General features: G+C 40.1%; 2 long non-coding RNA genes across 2 annotated transcripts; both read left to right on the forward strand.

The window, feature by feature from the left end:
* Nucleotides 1–4,060: 4,060 nt before the first annotated feature.
* Nucleotides 4,061–6,223, forward strand: LOC115576288 (uncharacterized). Its single transcript, XR_003982813.1, has 4 exons — nt 4,061–4,387; nt 4,611–4,674; nt 5,187–5,275; nt 6,002–6,223. It is a non-coding gene; the product is annotated as an uncharacterized LOC115576288 (long non-coding RNA).
* A 3,343-nt stretch (nt 6,224–9,566) lies between these two features.
* Nucleotides 9,567–12,717, forward strand: LOC115576286 (uncharacterized). Its single transcript, XR_003982811.1, has 3 exons — nt 9,567–9,860; nt 11,045–11,956; nt 12,114–12,717. It is a non-coding gene; the product is annotated as an uncharacterized LOC115576286 (long non-coding RNA).
* Nucleotides 12,718–13,139: the final 422 nt, after the last annotated feature.

The following is a 13,139-nucleotide window of genomic DNA, read 5'->3' on the forward strand; positions in this document are numbered from 1 at the left end:
GGTCTTTGAGGGGGTTCCAGTTCCCAACTTAGCTAAATGATAGAGAGTTAGTTGGACGGTGCATGTTCATTTGGTTACAGTTTTCATGATTGTTAATAAACATCTGCATCTGCAACATCTGCTGCAGTGATGTTGCTAGGTACGCGTCCTGCGTCCCTGACGCATTAAAATCTGAAAGGACGCACTAAACTCACTATCCATGCGTCCCGGGGACGCACCTCATTTTTCCCATGAAAAACGATACATTGTGAACATTAAACAGCTCGTGTTTAATCACAGTAACTGGCAAAAGAAACCTTGTTGTTAGCAGACCGGACAAGCGCTGTTTCAACCCTCTGCGCATCTACTCGGCGCAAACGTGATCCCCTGTACAAAGTATCGCGACAGCCTAATTTAGCCGCTACCAAAACAACTAGCCCGTCACCGCTGATTTCCTTTCAACCAGGGGCGTCGCACCCGTGGGGGATGTGTGTGTTTTAACACCCACACTTTTCCCGGTGAGAGGGTTCAACACCCACACTTTTTCTGCAGTTTTTCTGCAGTTTTGCACAAACGCCTTACTGCAGCCGTTTAGTCTGCTCTCGCTGCAGCTGCCTCCTCTCCCCCCCCTCTCCTGTTGCTGCTTCAAACATGACACCGGCTTTGGGACTGACCGGCTGATGATTAGCTGTTCTGCCTTAAGCCCCGCCTCTCTTGCTAAGTTAGATTTATTGTTCAGCTCGTGCTGATGAGGCGGGATCTGCCGTAAAATACCAAATAATAGCCGGGCGTTTATTTGTCTCAACCACTTAACAGACCAGGTGTTTATTTAGGACATGCGTTTAATTCCCTCCACACAAAAATCTGGGTTGAAAATGTCACAAACTTCTCCAGCTTCTCTGTGAATTCTCTGGAAACGGAGAGCACCAAAAACAATGTCTGCAACGTTCTCTGATGATTATAAACGTTGATTACTCCTGATACGTTCAGTAAACAGGTCGACACCAAACCACATGATGTGTTGTATAATGTGTTTATGTGTTTACAGCTGCTAATGTATGTAACGCTGTTACTGTGATGACATATGACAGTTAAATATTTAATCTGTCTATAATAACCACATCCTGACATGTAACTGTGGTTTTTGATAATCTAAGTACTAATGATAACAATCATGACAAAAAATTAACAAAGACTGCAGATCAAGATCAGAAGCTGCAACTGGCAGTGAGCTGCTCTCTTTTCTGTTAGCAGTGAAGTGACATACTCCATGACAGAACATTATAAAATATGATAATGTATAAAATATCATTTAATGGTAAAAAAAGAAAAAGTACAGTTTCAGTAGGCTTCTATTTAAACGAATCAAGACAGATGTCACATTTACATGTCAGGGTGTGGTTATTATAGACACAGATTTAATATTAGTGTCATTTATCATCACCCCCCCCCGACCCAAAATTGTGTTAAAAAAAACACCACCACCACCACCACCACATCCATCCCCCGCACTTTTGAAAAGCTTACTACACCGGTCACAGGTCAGCAGACTATTTGAATTTTAGTAATTTATTTTGGTGCTATTTATGTTGCTACAACTATGCTGTTTGATTTGACTGTCATGTGTCATGCCACTGTGACAGTTGCTTTGCAATAAACATACATGAATATATCCGTTTATTATAACCATATCATACCACCATCAAAGGAGTTTAACACTCAATAAAATTCAAGAAAGAGAATAATATAAGAAAGAAATAAAAAATTTTAACTGGGGAGTCGGGACCCATTAAATTTCCCAGGGACCCACTCAACTCACCACCTGTGTGTCCCGGGGACTCACTACATTGAAAACCTATCAACATCACTGTGCTGTCCTCCTGTGATCCCATTCATTTTATTTGTTTTTATAGGTGTTTCTGCAGGCTCTATATAACATTGTGGTTCTAAAAGCAAGCACATCAGTGCAGGTGGTTTCAAAGAGTTAATTCTCAGAAACAAGAGTTAAAAGGTCCTTAAATTCATTTAGAAAAAATTATAGTAATTCATTGATGTGAAAAATAAGAAATTTACTCTTACTCTTACTTTTACTTAAAGTAAATTTAAAAGCATGTACTTTTGGATACTTAAGTACCTTTAAAAGCAAGAACTTTTTTACTCTTACTCGAGTAACATGTCGACTGAGCTACTTTTACTTGTAACGGAGTAAATTTTGACCAGTGGTATTTGTACTCTTACTCAAGTACTGGGGTCGAGTACTCTGTCCATCTCTGGTCATTATTCAATGGTATACTAAAATCCATGTGAAAAAAATTGCTTCTCACTTTTCTCAGGTCAAATATTTATATGCAATTAAAATGCAATTAATTTCGATTAATTAATTACAAAGCCTCTGATTAATTCGATTAATTTTTTTAATCGAGTCCCGGCCCTAATTTTAATACATTCATAAAAATAAATATAAATCATGAATCGTGCAGGGATCGTCTGGAGTCGAATGTGCGAACAGCGCATATGTGTCTGTGTCAAGTGCACAGTGCACAGATATCAGCCATCTCATTTGACAAATCACCTCGGATACAGATCACAGGCACACAGGAGGACTCTGATTGGACAGTTGTGATTGCATCTATTTTTGGCCTTAATATAAACCACTGGTCCGGCCCGGCGCTGCTGCACGATACCCTTTGACCTCATCGTAGGTAAGTACGTGTCATATCTAACATTAGCATACTGAACTAGTTAATATAAGTTGATTTTATTGAAGCTAGGTATTACTATCTCTCTCATGATCACAATTACTCGAAAAAAATAAATGTAATTGTTTATGGTTGGTCTGTTTAAGCAATATTAATCCGGAGGTAGTTGGCTGCGGATTACTGAGTAGTGGAGCTGTTAGCTCAGCTCCGAGTAGCCATGCTAACTGCCGTTAGCTCCCGGTGTGAGCTAACGGCGCTATATAAAACATTAGGCCGCACTCTAAGCTAACAGCGGTGACTGCTTTTTGGCCTTTGTTCTGTTGCGGCGCGAACGGTAGCCATTTTCTCCCCCGGTGCGAGCTAGCGGCGCTACTCGGCTGGTAACTGTTATCTAAAACATTAGGCCGCGCTCTAAGCTAACAGCGGTGACTTTGTTTTTTTGGCCTTTTGTTCGGTTGCGGCGCGAACGGTAGCCATTTTGTCTCCCAGTGCGAACTGTACTGTCATGCATAGATTCTTTACACAGGTCCTATTTCTAATAGGAGACATTACAGTCTCAATTTTGGGATTTAAAAAAAATGACTTCTTTTTTTTTTTTTTTTTTTTCTGTTTTTATACAAGTACATTAACACAAGCTGAAAGCTTTATTTCTTATCTATCTACTTATTCAGTTTGTGGCTAGTATTTAATACTCCCTTCTGTCCGCCAACACGTTTCTCCTTGTGTTTGTTTGTCTGATAAAATCTGATTACCTGTGGGGTTTTTTTTTTGGTTTTTTTATGTAGTTAAAAAAAATCATACTTTTATGATACATGTTTACAACCTGCCTTGATTAAATAGAAAAGGAAGCATTTTCATACTTGACTATTTTTGCTTTTGGTAATAAATGTGCATTCAGATGTTGATAAAATCCTGTACATTTGATGCAGTGTAATTTTTACTTGTGTGGTATATTTATTGTCATAGTATGCTATTATTTAGTTCGTCAGAATATTAATTTTTCGCGTCATAAGATGCGAAAAACTGAAATTTCCTACACATACCTGCAAACTTGTCGCTTTTCTGCGACAATCGCCGTTTTCTTGGTCAATTGGGTCATTCATGTGAATCAGTAGAACCAGAGTTTTTTTTTGGGGGGGGGGGGGGGACTGCCCTGCAGGCTAGGCTTATTTTTGGTGTAGCTTTCCATTGTTTTTCGTCACGGGGCAAAGCACACAGCCCACTCTTGCGATTTCCCGGTGGGGAATTGTTTAGTTATTCATCCTCCCGCTCTTTTTTCGGCACTTTTCTCATGCTGCGCCGTTGAGCAAAAAATATATCAAATATGCGGCTTGATCGGACTCGGTATGCTATTATTTTTCTCTCAAATATTAATTCTTCGTCGTAAGACTATAAATGGATAGATCTTTTTTGTCATTCAAAATACACACCGCACAGGTGCACATATGAATGAAATTTCATTGCAAATGGCTCAAAATAGCAACACTTTTTGCACACATGCATAAAATGGTAATGGGTCAAAGGTGGAAACAGTGTTTGCTGCACAAGACATTATGAGCTTGTAGATCTGCTATTTTCAAAACAATTTTGAAACTGTTCAGTTTTGATTTTTATATCTCCTGCAGCTCCTGGTCTGGCCACCAGCCCATCATGGTCGAGTTCCACAACTTTGTGAGACCCCGCCCACATTATTCCCGGGGAGCCTACTGGTATGATCATCTATCTATCTGTCATCTATCAGCCATCTATCACCTGTCAACTATCTATCACCTATCAGCTATCTATCATCTGTCATCTATCTATTATTGATCTATCATCATATATCTATCCATCCTTGTGGATGTTAAAAATCCAAACTCCAAAGTTGTCCCTTTCAAAATAATGCGTGTGTGTGCATATTTAAATATAATGTATGGAAAATTATTTCTTCAGACAACTCAAATGATGAAGATGGTGGAGCCGGCATTCGTGAAAATGTTGTCAACGTCATGAAGAGGTTAGTCCTGTTCTTTATCTGTTAATCCTGGAAGACTGGTCAACAGCCAATAGTGTGCCACCCCCCAAGTCCCAAAAGAACAATCACAGCCTTTGATTTTAAATGATTTAGGCATTCCCAACTTTTACCTTGTTTCTGTTTGTCTGTGGAGTTTATATTTCATCATTGGATGTAGTTTAATGTGGTTAAATGTGAAATGTCTTTCTGGTGTGGTGTTGGTTCATTTGTGAAAGTTACAAGTATCACAGTGAAGAGTTTTGCTTCCTTGTTTTTGACACTCCACTCACAGCAACAGAAACATATTGTATGAATAAGTAAAAAGTTGGTATACTTCCACGTAACCTGGCCTGACCTTTATGGTTTTTTTTTTTGGTTTTTCTTTTCTATGTTTTTGTAAAACTTTTATATAATCAGACCCCAGGAATAATGGCAGCAGTGGAACTGAGGTTAATAGGGATCACAATAAAGTAATAACCTTGATTTAATAGCATTTATGTGTATGTGTTTGACAGAGTCCTTACAAATAAGATCATGGCAGGACTGGACGGTGGTGGTGGCAACGGTGCCTTTAGAAGAATGATCCTTTGGAAGGTCATGATTGGTAAGTAGAATTTCTTTTTTTGCACGACCTAGGATTTTGACATACCGTATTGACCCGAATATAGGACGACCCTGATTATAAGACGACCCCTCTTTTCAAGACTTCAGAAAAAGACTCTGATAACCAAAATTTGTTTCTCAATAACAAACTCACATACCCTCCTGTCAATCTCTTGGAAGCGGCCACTTAGAGGACCACGATAAGCTTTTCTCTTACTGTTAGCGTTTTCAGACGGTCTTTTTGGACCCGCCATCTTCGGACGTTACACTCCGTAACTCCATATTTCTTGGCTGGCTGACAGTTGTTTGGCGCCTCCGCTGCATTGATCACCATTATCTTAAAATTAGCATCATAGCTCCGCCTCAGATGTCTGTTAACTTGCCCCACTTTTGATCCACTTTGCTCCGTAAAATCACCGCGTCTCTCCATTTTTCATCTCCTGTCACTTCTTCTCCGCTGTGATTGACAGATAACCCGAGCCACAGTGTCAGTGTCGTCTCTACAATAAGCTGGCGCCCTCTGCTGTTGTGGTCGTGTAGCGACCCCAGACAACTATCAGCATGTGTCAACGGTTAGACCCCGATTATAAGACGACCCCACTTTTTTATATATTCGGGTCAATACAGTACTTGCCATATGTAGCTGAAATAAGTTATTTTGATAAATGTTTGATCCTCAAACAAAAAACTGACTTTACTCAACACTTGTAAAATGTCCTTTTTTCAGATGCCGTCCGAGAAGTCGCAGCCTGGAGCCAGTGAGGCTGCCATTGAGTTACGGATGGGGACCTATCTGCGGTCAGTGCCTGATTGAAAAGGTGGTGGTGGCCGCAAGACCACTGAACCTGATGCATAGGCGCACTGATTTGTTGGTATTGTTTTGATATTTTTATTTGTTTGTTGATATTAGGTTGTTTGCAAAAGTATACAATAAAATGTTTTGTTCATACATGTACGCTTGATCATTGAGAGAGAATCCCATGTGGGAAACTATTGTAGTTCAGTTTTTAATCCTGATGAAGATCCTGTGAGACCAAGTCTAGATTAAGCCAATTCTGTTTGCAATACAAGATGGTGTGTGTGGGATCTTTCCATCTGTGCATTTTAATTTTCTTTTTTTTCCGCAAAAGCTTGACATTGAAACGATGTCAAAATAACATCAATGTCATTATTTGGCTGAAAGTTTAAAGAACTTTAACATTGAAACGATGTCAAAATAACATCAATATCATTATTTGGCTGAAAGTTTAAAGAACTTTAACATTGAAACGATGTCAAAATAACATCAATTTCATCATTATTTGACATCAATCAAATTGATGTCAAAGTTTGACATACTGTTGATTTACGTTTTTGACCAAATCAGGATGCAATTTTGATATCAATGTTTGATGTCATCTTGATGTTATATTTACATCAGATGCCCGCTGGGATGTCACAGGAGACCGGACAGCCGATTGGGTCTTAGCCAGTCCTGCCCCCAGCCTCCCCTCAGAGCATCGTGATGCTGATGAAAGAACCGAAGATGTTGATTTGGATGACAGTGTGAGCCAGAGGGGAATGAGTGTGTCCAGCGTGATTGGTGGGATGCCCAGTGACAACAGCCCCCTTGACACAGCGAGCAGTGCTATGTCTAGGATAAGGACGAGGGTGGGCAGGCTAGTGAAACCTGTTGATAGGTTAATACAGAATATGACACAGAAGAAAATATATTCAGCTTGATCTTGTTAGGTCCCCATCTGTGAGGATAACTCCCCTGTAAGACACCAAGTATGTAAGGATGCTTGTATTACAAGAGTAGTGGTAGTTATTGCACTCCTTATTTAAAAAAAAAAAAGAAGGTACATGCGATGTTACCTTAGTTATAGTGTACGAGGTGGTGTATAAGGCACCCCTTTTTGCGGGTGTATCCATAAGGGTTGCGCAGCCCTGTGAGTCATTTTCTCAGTTAAGTGAGTAACTCTTTAGTTGCAGAGGTTTAATGTATGGGAGTACACTGCTGAATATTTTGGTGAAGTTCAGGGGGGGTTTGTAGCCAAGTCAAAATTTCTTATTGTGTTTTGTTTATTTATTTTTCCCTAAAATTCTTGTGTTGTGAACTTCCCCAAAATGATTTTTTCCTCCTAAAATAAGAAAAAAGAAAGGTTCCTACGGTGTTTTTCAATTGTATCCCCTTAGTTCCCCTGGGGTGTTGTTTTGGCGTTGCACCACCTAGTGTGATAGAGCTGTGTGTGCTCCGAGCTGAGCGGTGGAGAGTTGCAGTGTGGCTCTGTGTGTGTGACGCCTGTTTTTTTCTTCATTCTGAAGATTAAACTCCCATAGATGCTCAACCCCAGTGTGCGTCTCACTTCCTAACTACATAACACAACGCAGAAATACAGCTGCTACACAAATATATATTATGTATGACTTCAGACCACTGAGGGCTGCACCGATTCCTCGAGTACCTCGAGTATCTCGATTACAAAAAATGATTGAGGAATTTCCTCTGCCTCGAAGCCTCGTTTATTAGTGTGAATGCTAAAGGAATTCACACTATTGTTCTTCTCGTCTATTTGTTTGTTGTTTATTTGTTGTTCTTGTTTATAAGTGTGAATGCAAAAGGAATTCACACTATTTAGTGTGAATGCTAAAGGCATTTTAATGTTCAGCTTTTTAAGGACATGATGGCTTTTCTATCTTTTATACTTTTGGAAATATTCAGCTTTTTCTGCAAAATTTTCCCCATTTATCCTTATGGGGGATTTTTTCAAATTTCATCATGCTATAACTTCAGCATATGTTCAGCTATTCAAACCATTCAAATATTCAAATGTTCAGCTTTTTCAGCTCTTTCAACCTTCTGCTTTTCAACTTTTTCAATAATTCAGCTTTTTCCAAAAACATTTTAACATTGAATCAAATGGGAAAAGCTTCAAATCCTCTTCAAAACTCATTGACTTTCAACCTCTACTTGTTCCTCATACCTTGAGCGAGAGACACCATTCAAACTTTAAAACAGTCTCAAGACCTTGAACTATTGGCGATGTTTTCAGTTTTTAAATCTTTAGTACGGTTTTGAAAGTACGGCAGTTTTAGTTTTAAGAACTTTTAGCTCCTCTTCTGATTTTATAATGGGTGTGCATTGCGTCGGCTAGAGTGGGTGACATCATCGCCAGAGTGGAGAGCGGCTTTCGAAGATAGGAAAGAAAATTCTCTTCAGCTTAATTTTGGTCCCAAATCTTTTACTTGACATAGACAATATATGCATAGAAATGTAGGAAATCTTGTTGGGTGTCAGCTGGTGGTCTGATTTCAGATGTGGGACTTACAGTTTTGGATGTAGAAGCCAGAGAGCGATGAGAACTCGAGCAGCTCCCCCATATGCTGCAATGTTAATTTTGAGGCTAAATTTCTGGAGGAGAGCAGACAGTACCTGATTTGTCTCTCGCTTTTCTGCCCTCATTTCTCACTCAACAGAAAAAAAGACAACATGAGTGCGTTCAGCCATGACTCCTCTCACCCAACATATAGATATTTGGGCGACAACCATTACAGTTTTTTTTAAAAATCGCAGGGGTTCGGGAGGCGTTTTCCCATTCATTCTTATGGGGACATTTTCATCTCTGTCTCTGCTATTTCTCCAGCGTAAGTATCTGAAGAATGCATGTGTATTGCGTGAGCCAGAGTGCGTGACATCATTGCTACAGTGTAGAGCAGCTGGAAAATCTGGAGAAAGAATTCTCTTCAGCTGGATTTGGATTCCACATCTTTTACTTGACACAGACATACATAGAAATGTAGGAAATCTTGTTGGCTTGCTCCATGGTTGCTCCTGCTCCAGCGCAGCCATTTTAAGCTCTTTCACCCTTTAACTTTTTTACATTTTCATCCTTTTTCACCTTTTCAAGCCTTTTCAGCGCTCTTACTCTACATCTTTTCATCCTTTTTTCAACTTTTTAAGCTCTTTCAGCCTTTAACTTTTCACCCTCTAGCCCTTTTTCACCATTTAACCTCTTCCAGCCCTCTTACTCTACAGCCTTTTTTCATCTTTTTAAGCTCTTTCAGCCTAAAACCTTTCAGCTTTTCAGTTTTTGAAAAATTCAGCCTTTTCTGCAAATTCTTGACCATTCTTTATAGTTGTATGCATTTTCCAGTACATTCAGCAGATTTCCAAAACGACTTCAGCTTTTAGCATTCACACTGTATTTTCGCAGGAAATGCCATTTTTCTAGTTAAATTTAAAGCCCACGTTTCGCACGGATTCTTTTTAGTGTGACACAACGTGCTTACGTCACAGGTTATGCGTCTTCTACAAAGCGGAAGAAGACGGAAGCGGGCTTTTGGTAACGTGTGTGGACGGTCTTGCTGTGCAGAATGGCAGACGCCGGGACCGAAAACAGTGAAAACAGCGAAAATGAGCGAACGCAGCAAAGCGAAAGTAATAACAGGAAGAGACAGAAGATGTCGAAGTTATAGGATCATTTTAAATTAAAAATTAAGGACAACATCGTGGTGCTGGCGTACCATAACAGCACCACTTCAATGCCGCAGCACCTGGAAAGAAAACACCCATTTGACGACATGAGCAGACGACCCGAGACAAGGTAAATTCAACATAAAATCCATGGTGTGATAAACGTTACTAAGTCCAAGTAACATTGCTGAATTAATTGTGACTAACATTAAGCAGTGGTGGAAAGTAACTAAGTACACTTACTCAAGTAATGAAGTACAATTTTAGGTATTTTTCACTTCACTTGAGTATTTCCAATTTATAACACTTTTACTTCTACTCCACTACTGTAGTGGGAGACTACCATCCTTATCCGTCAAATTATTCCACAATCAGGCCCAGTAAATCCACTTGAAGGTTAAAATCCAAATTAAAGGAAAAACAGCCCAGATTTTAGATCCAACTGAGAGGAGAAATCCACTCAGAACCTAAGTCCAGACCAGAGGTGAAATCCGCTCAGAACCTAAGTCCCAAAATCGCTCCAGAGACTAAGTCCAAAAATTTACTCCAGAGCCTAAGTCCAAATCAGAGGCGAGGCAGCAGGTCTTCAGTCAAAAAGGTGTTTATTCCAAGAGAAGTTATAAATCCATTAGGTATCCCCGAACAACTGAGAAATCTCCCTGGATCACCCCCTTTTATACCTGGGGTCAGTGTCACCAACGCCCCTTCTTGGACCACCCCCCTCGTCATGATCACGCGAGACTATCATCTTAATATTATTTAATATCTTCCCTAATGGCTGCAAAGTGTCTCACCCAGGCCTCTATCTTGGCCTTGGGTGGGCTGCGGCGTCACCTGTTGCTAACTCACTCCAGCTCTGTTATTATAAAGGGAGTATCTGACCTTGGTCTTACATCAGGCTCATATTCACTGTTAGAAGGTGTATTTCTCAAATAAAATTTATATGCATGATCATGACCCAGTATATATTTGCCACTACACTACATCTCAGAGGCAAATATAGTACTTTTACTCCACTACAATTAATTGACAACCTACCAGTTACTTTGTAGATTTATATTATTATTACAAAACATACAGTAACCACTTCAGCACTATATATACTTCAGCTATTTTAAAATAGCTGATCTACAAGCTCACAATGCGCAATATGACACTTCGTAAGCGTGTAGATCTGCTATTAAGAGATTAACCATACCACATGTCTATTAATTTCAGTTGCAGTATATTGGGTCAGTAAGGTTTATTGTTCGATTAAGACATTTAGCCTTCAAAATATTTATTAAGTAATTATTATTTTCACCTCTTTTTCAGTAAACCATCACATCCTCTTATGGACAAGTTTCTGCAAAAAGCACCAGCCTGCACCTCTGCACAAGCAGCTGTACTGACAGACAGCATTCTAAATATGCTGGTCACAGACATGCGCTCGCTGAGCATGGTGGAGGATGATGGCTTTAAGACGATGATTTCCGCTTTCTATTCCAATTATGAACTTCCATCAAGAACCTTCTAAACAAAACAGTTGGGAAAAAAAAGTATGAAGACATCAAAGACAAGATGAAGAAAGCCCTGCAAGAGACTGACAGCGTGGCACTCACAACTGATATCTGGACAAGCGTTGCAGCAGAGGCTTATATGGGGGTGACGTGCCACTATCTGCAGAATTGGAAAATGGTGTCCCACTGCCTGATAACGAAGCCCCTGGAAGAGAGACACACAGCTGCAAATTTCGCAGAATGGATTGAGGAGGTAATTGCCAAATTCCACATTCCACCGGAGAAAATCAAGGCCGTCATCCATGACAATGGTGCTAATGTCATAGCAGCAGCGAAGATTTTGCATGAAAAGCATGAATGGGCATCGTGAAATGTGCAGGACACACCGTCAACTTGGTCGTGCAAAACTATCTGAAAAGCCAACGGGCTATCTCCAAGTGTGTGGCTGCTGCAAGAAGTCTTGTTGAAAATTTTAAAAAGAGTGACCTGACATGCACAAAGTTGAGGGTCAAGCAGAAGCAAATGGGTACCAGAGAGCATGCTGGTGCAAGATGTCTGCACACGCTGGAACAGCACCTATATGCCAAAACAGAGATGGCCATCAGAGGACTCCCCACCAGCAGCACATGGTGGCAAGATGACCACATCGTTCCTTGACTGAGACTCTACCACCAGTGATGAAGAACAAGATGAGGAGCAGCTGTCAAATGATGCTGTACAGAAGGAGGTACAAATAATGTTTTATTTTGGTTTTCTTTAACAATTTCCACAATAAGGCAGCACACATAATTTAAAGTGTACTACTGAAACAGAAAATACAAATTACAAAAGATTAATAAACAAAACACATTTGATAGTTTATTTGTTGTCAAACTGTACCACAGGTCTTGATGTATTTTGGTGAACAGACCCTGCCCAAGAAGAATAATCCGCTGACGTGGTGGAAAGCAAATGCACCACGCTATCCAACACTGGTGAGGCTGGCAAAGTCCCTGCTGTTTATTCCGGCCACATCCACACGATCAGAGCGTTTGTTTTCAGCAGCAGGTAAAATTGCTTCAAAGAAGAGGGCAAGCCTCAGCCCTGAACATGTAGATATGCCCACCCTCTTTCACTGCAACCAGGTGCTCCTAATGGCTTGCACACACAAGTCAAGAGAGACTGTAAAGGGGGTGTAAGACTCTTGTTCCAAGTCCCAGTCCACAGCCAAGCATTTATGTTGAAACCTATTGGTTCTGATTCTGAATGTGAAGTTGCACAATTTAAAGGCAATGTTTAACCACTTAATGAACGCCCCCATTTTAAGGTTCTTTTTCCAAAACGACATACCGAAATTAAAAGCATGACAGCTCCCAACTAGTTTGAGATTCAGGGATGTGCATGGTACGATTGGAAAGGTAACACCCTCAAGTCTTGAAGTGTAAGTGTGATTCTCTGACATACTGACACAGAGTTACAGAGGTTGGAACACAGGTTTTGGTTTTCGAATTCAAATGTCAATAAACTGACTAAGATATAAAGGTTCAGGTATGTCTATGGACACAATTAGGCCATAGCCACAGGTCTCAGCTTGCTACACTCAAAATTTGAAGTCAAAAGACAAAAAAAATTATTTTTCACAAATTTTTTTCTAAAGGCATGTCTGTGCGTTTTGCTTGGGTACTATTTTTCCAAGAGCGCCTACTGAGATTCAAAGGCTTATAACTTGAGAACCCCTTTACCTAAAATCATAATCTTGGTCTCAAATGAAAGCTAAGACCCTGAGGTTTCTTGCTTGCTCGACACTTGTAGCTAGTTTTGGGTAAAATGACATGGATATTCTCATTCTATGGACTCTTGGTGAACTATGAAAAAAAAATTGTGGCATGACATTGTAGCTGTCGAAAAAGGGAACACTCCGAAGGTATGTA

This window comes from Sparus aurata, chromosome 23 (assembly GCF_900880675.1).
Source record: "Sparus aurata chromosome 23, fSpaAur1.1, whole genome shotgun sequence".
NCBI classification, from domain to species: Eukaryota; Metazoa; Chordata; class Actinopteri; order Spariformes; family Sparidae; genus Sparus; species Sparus aurata.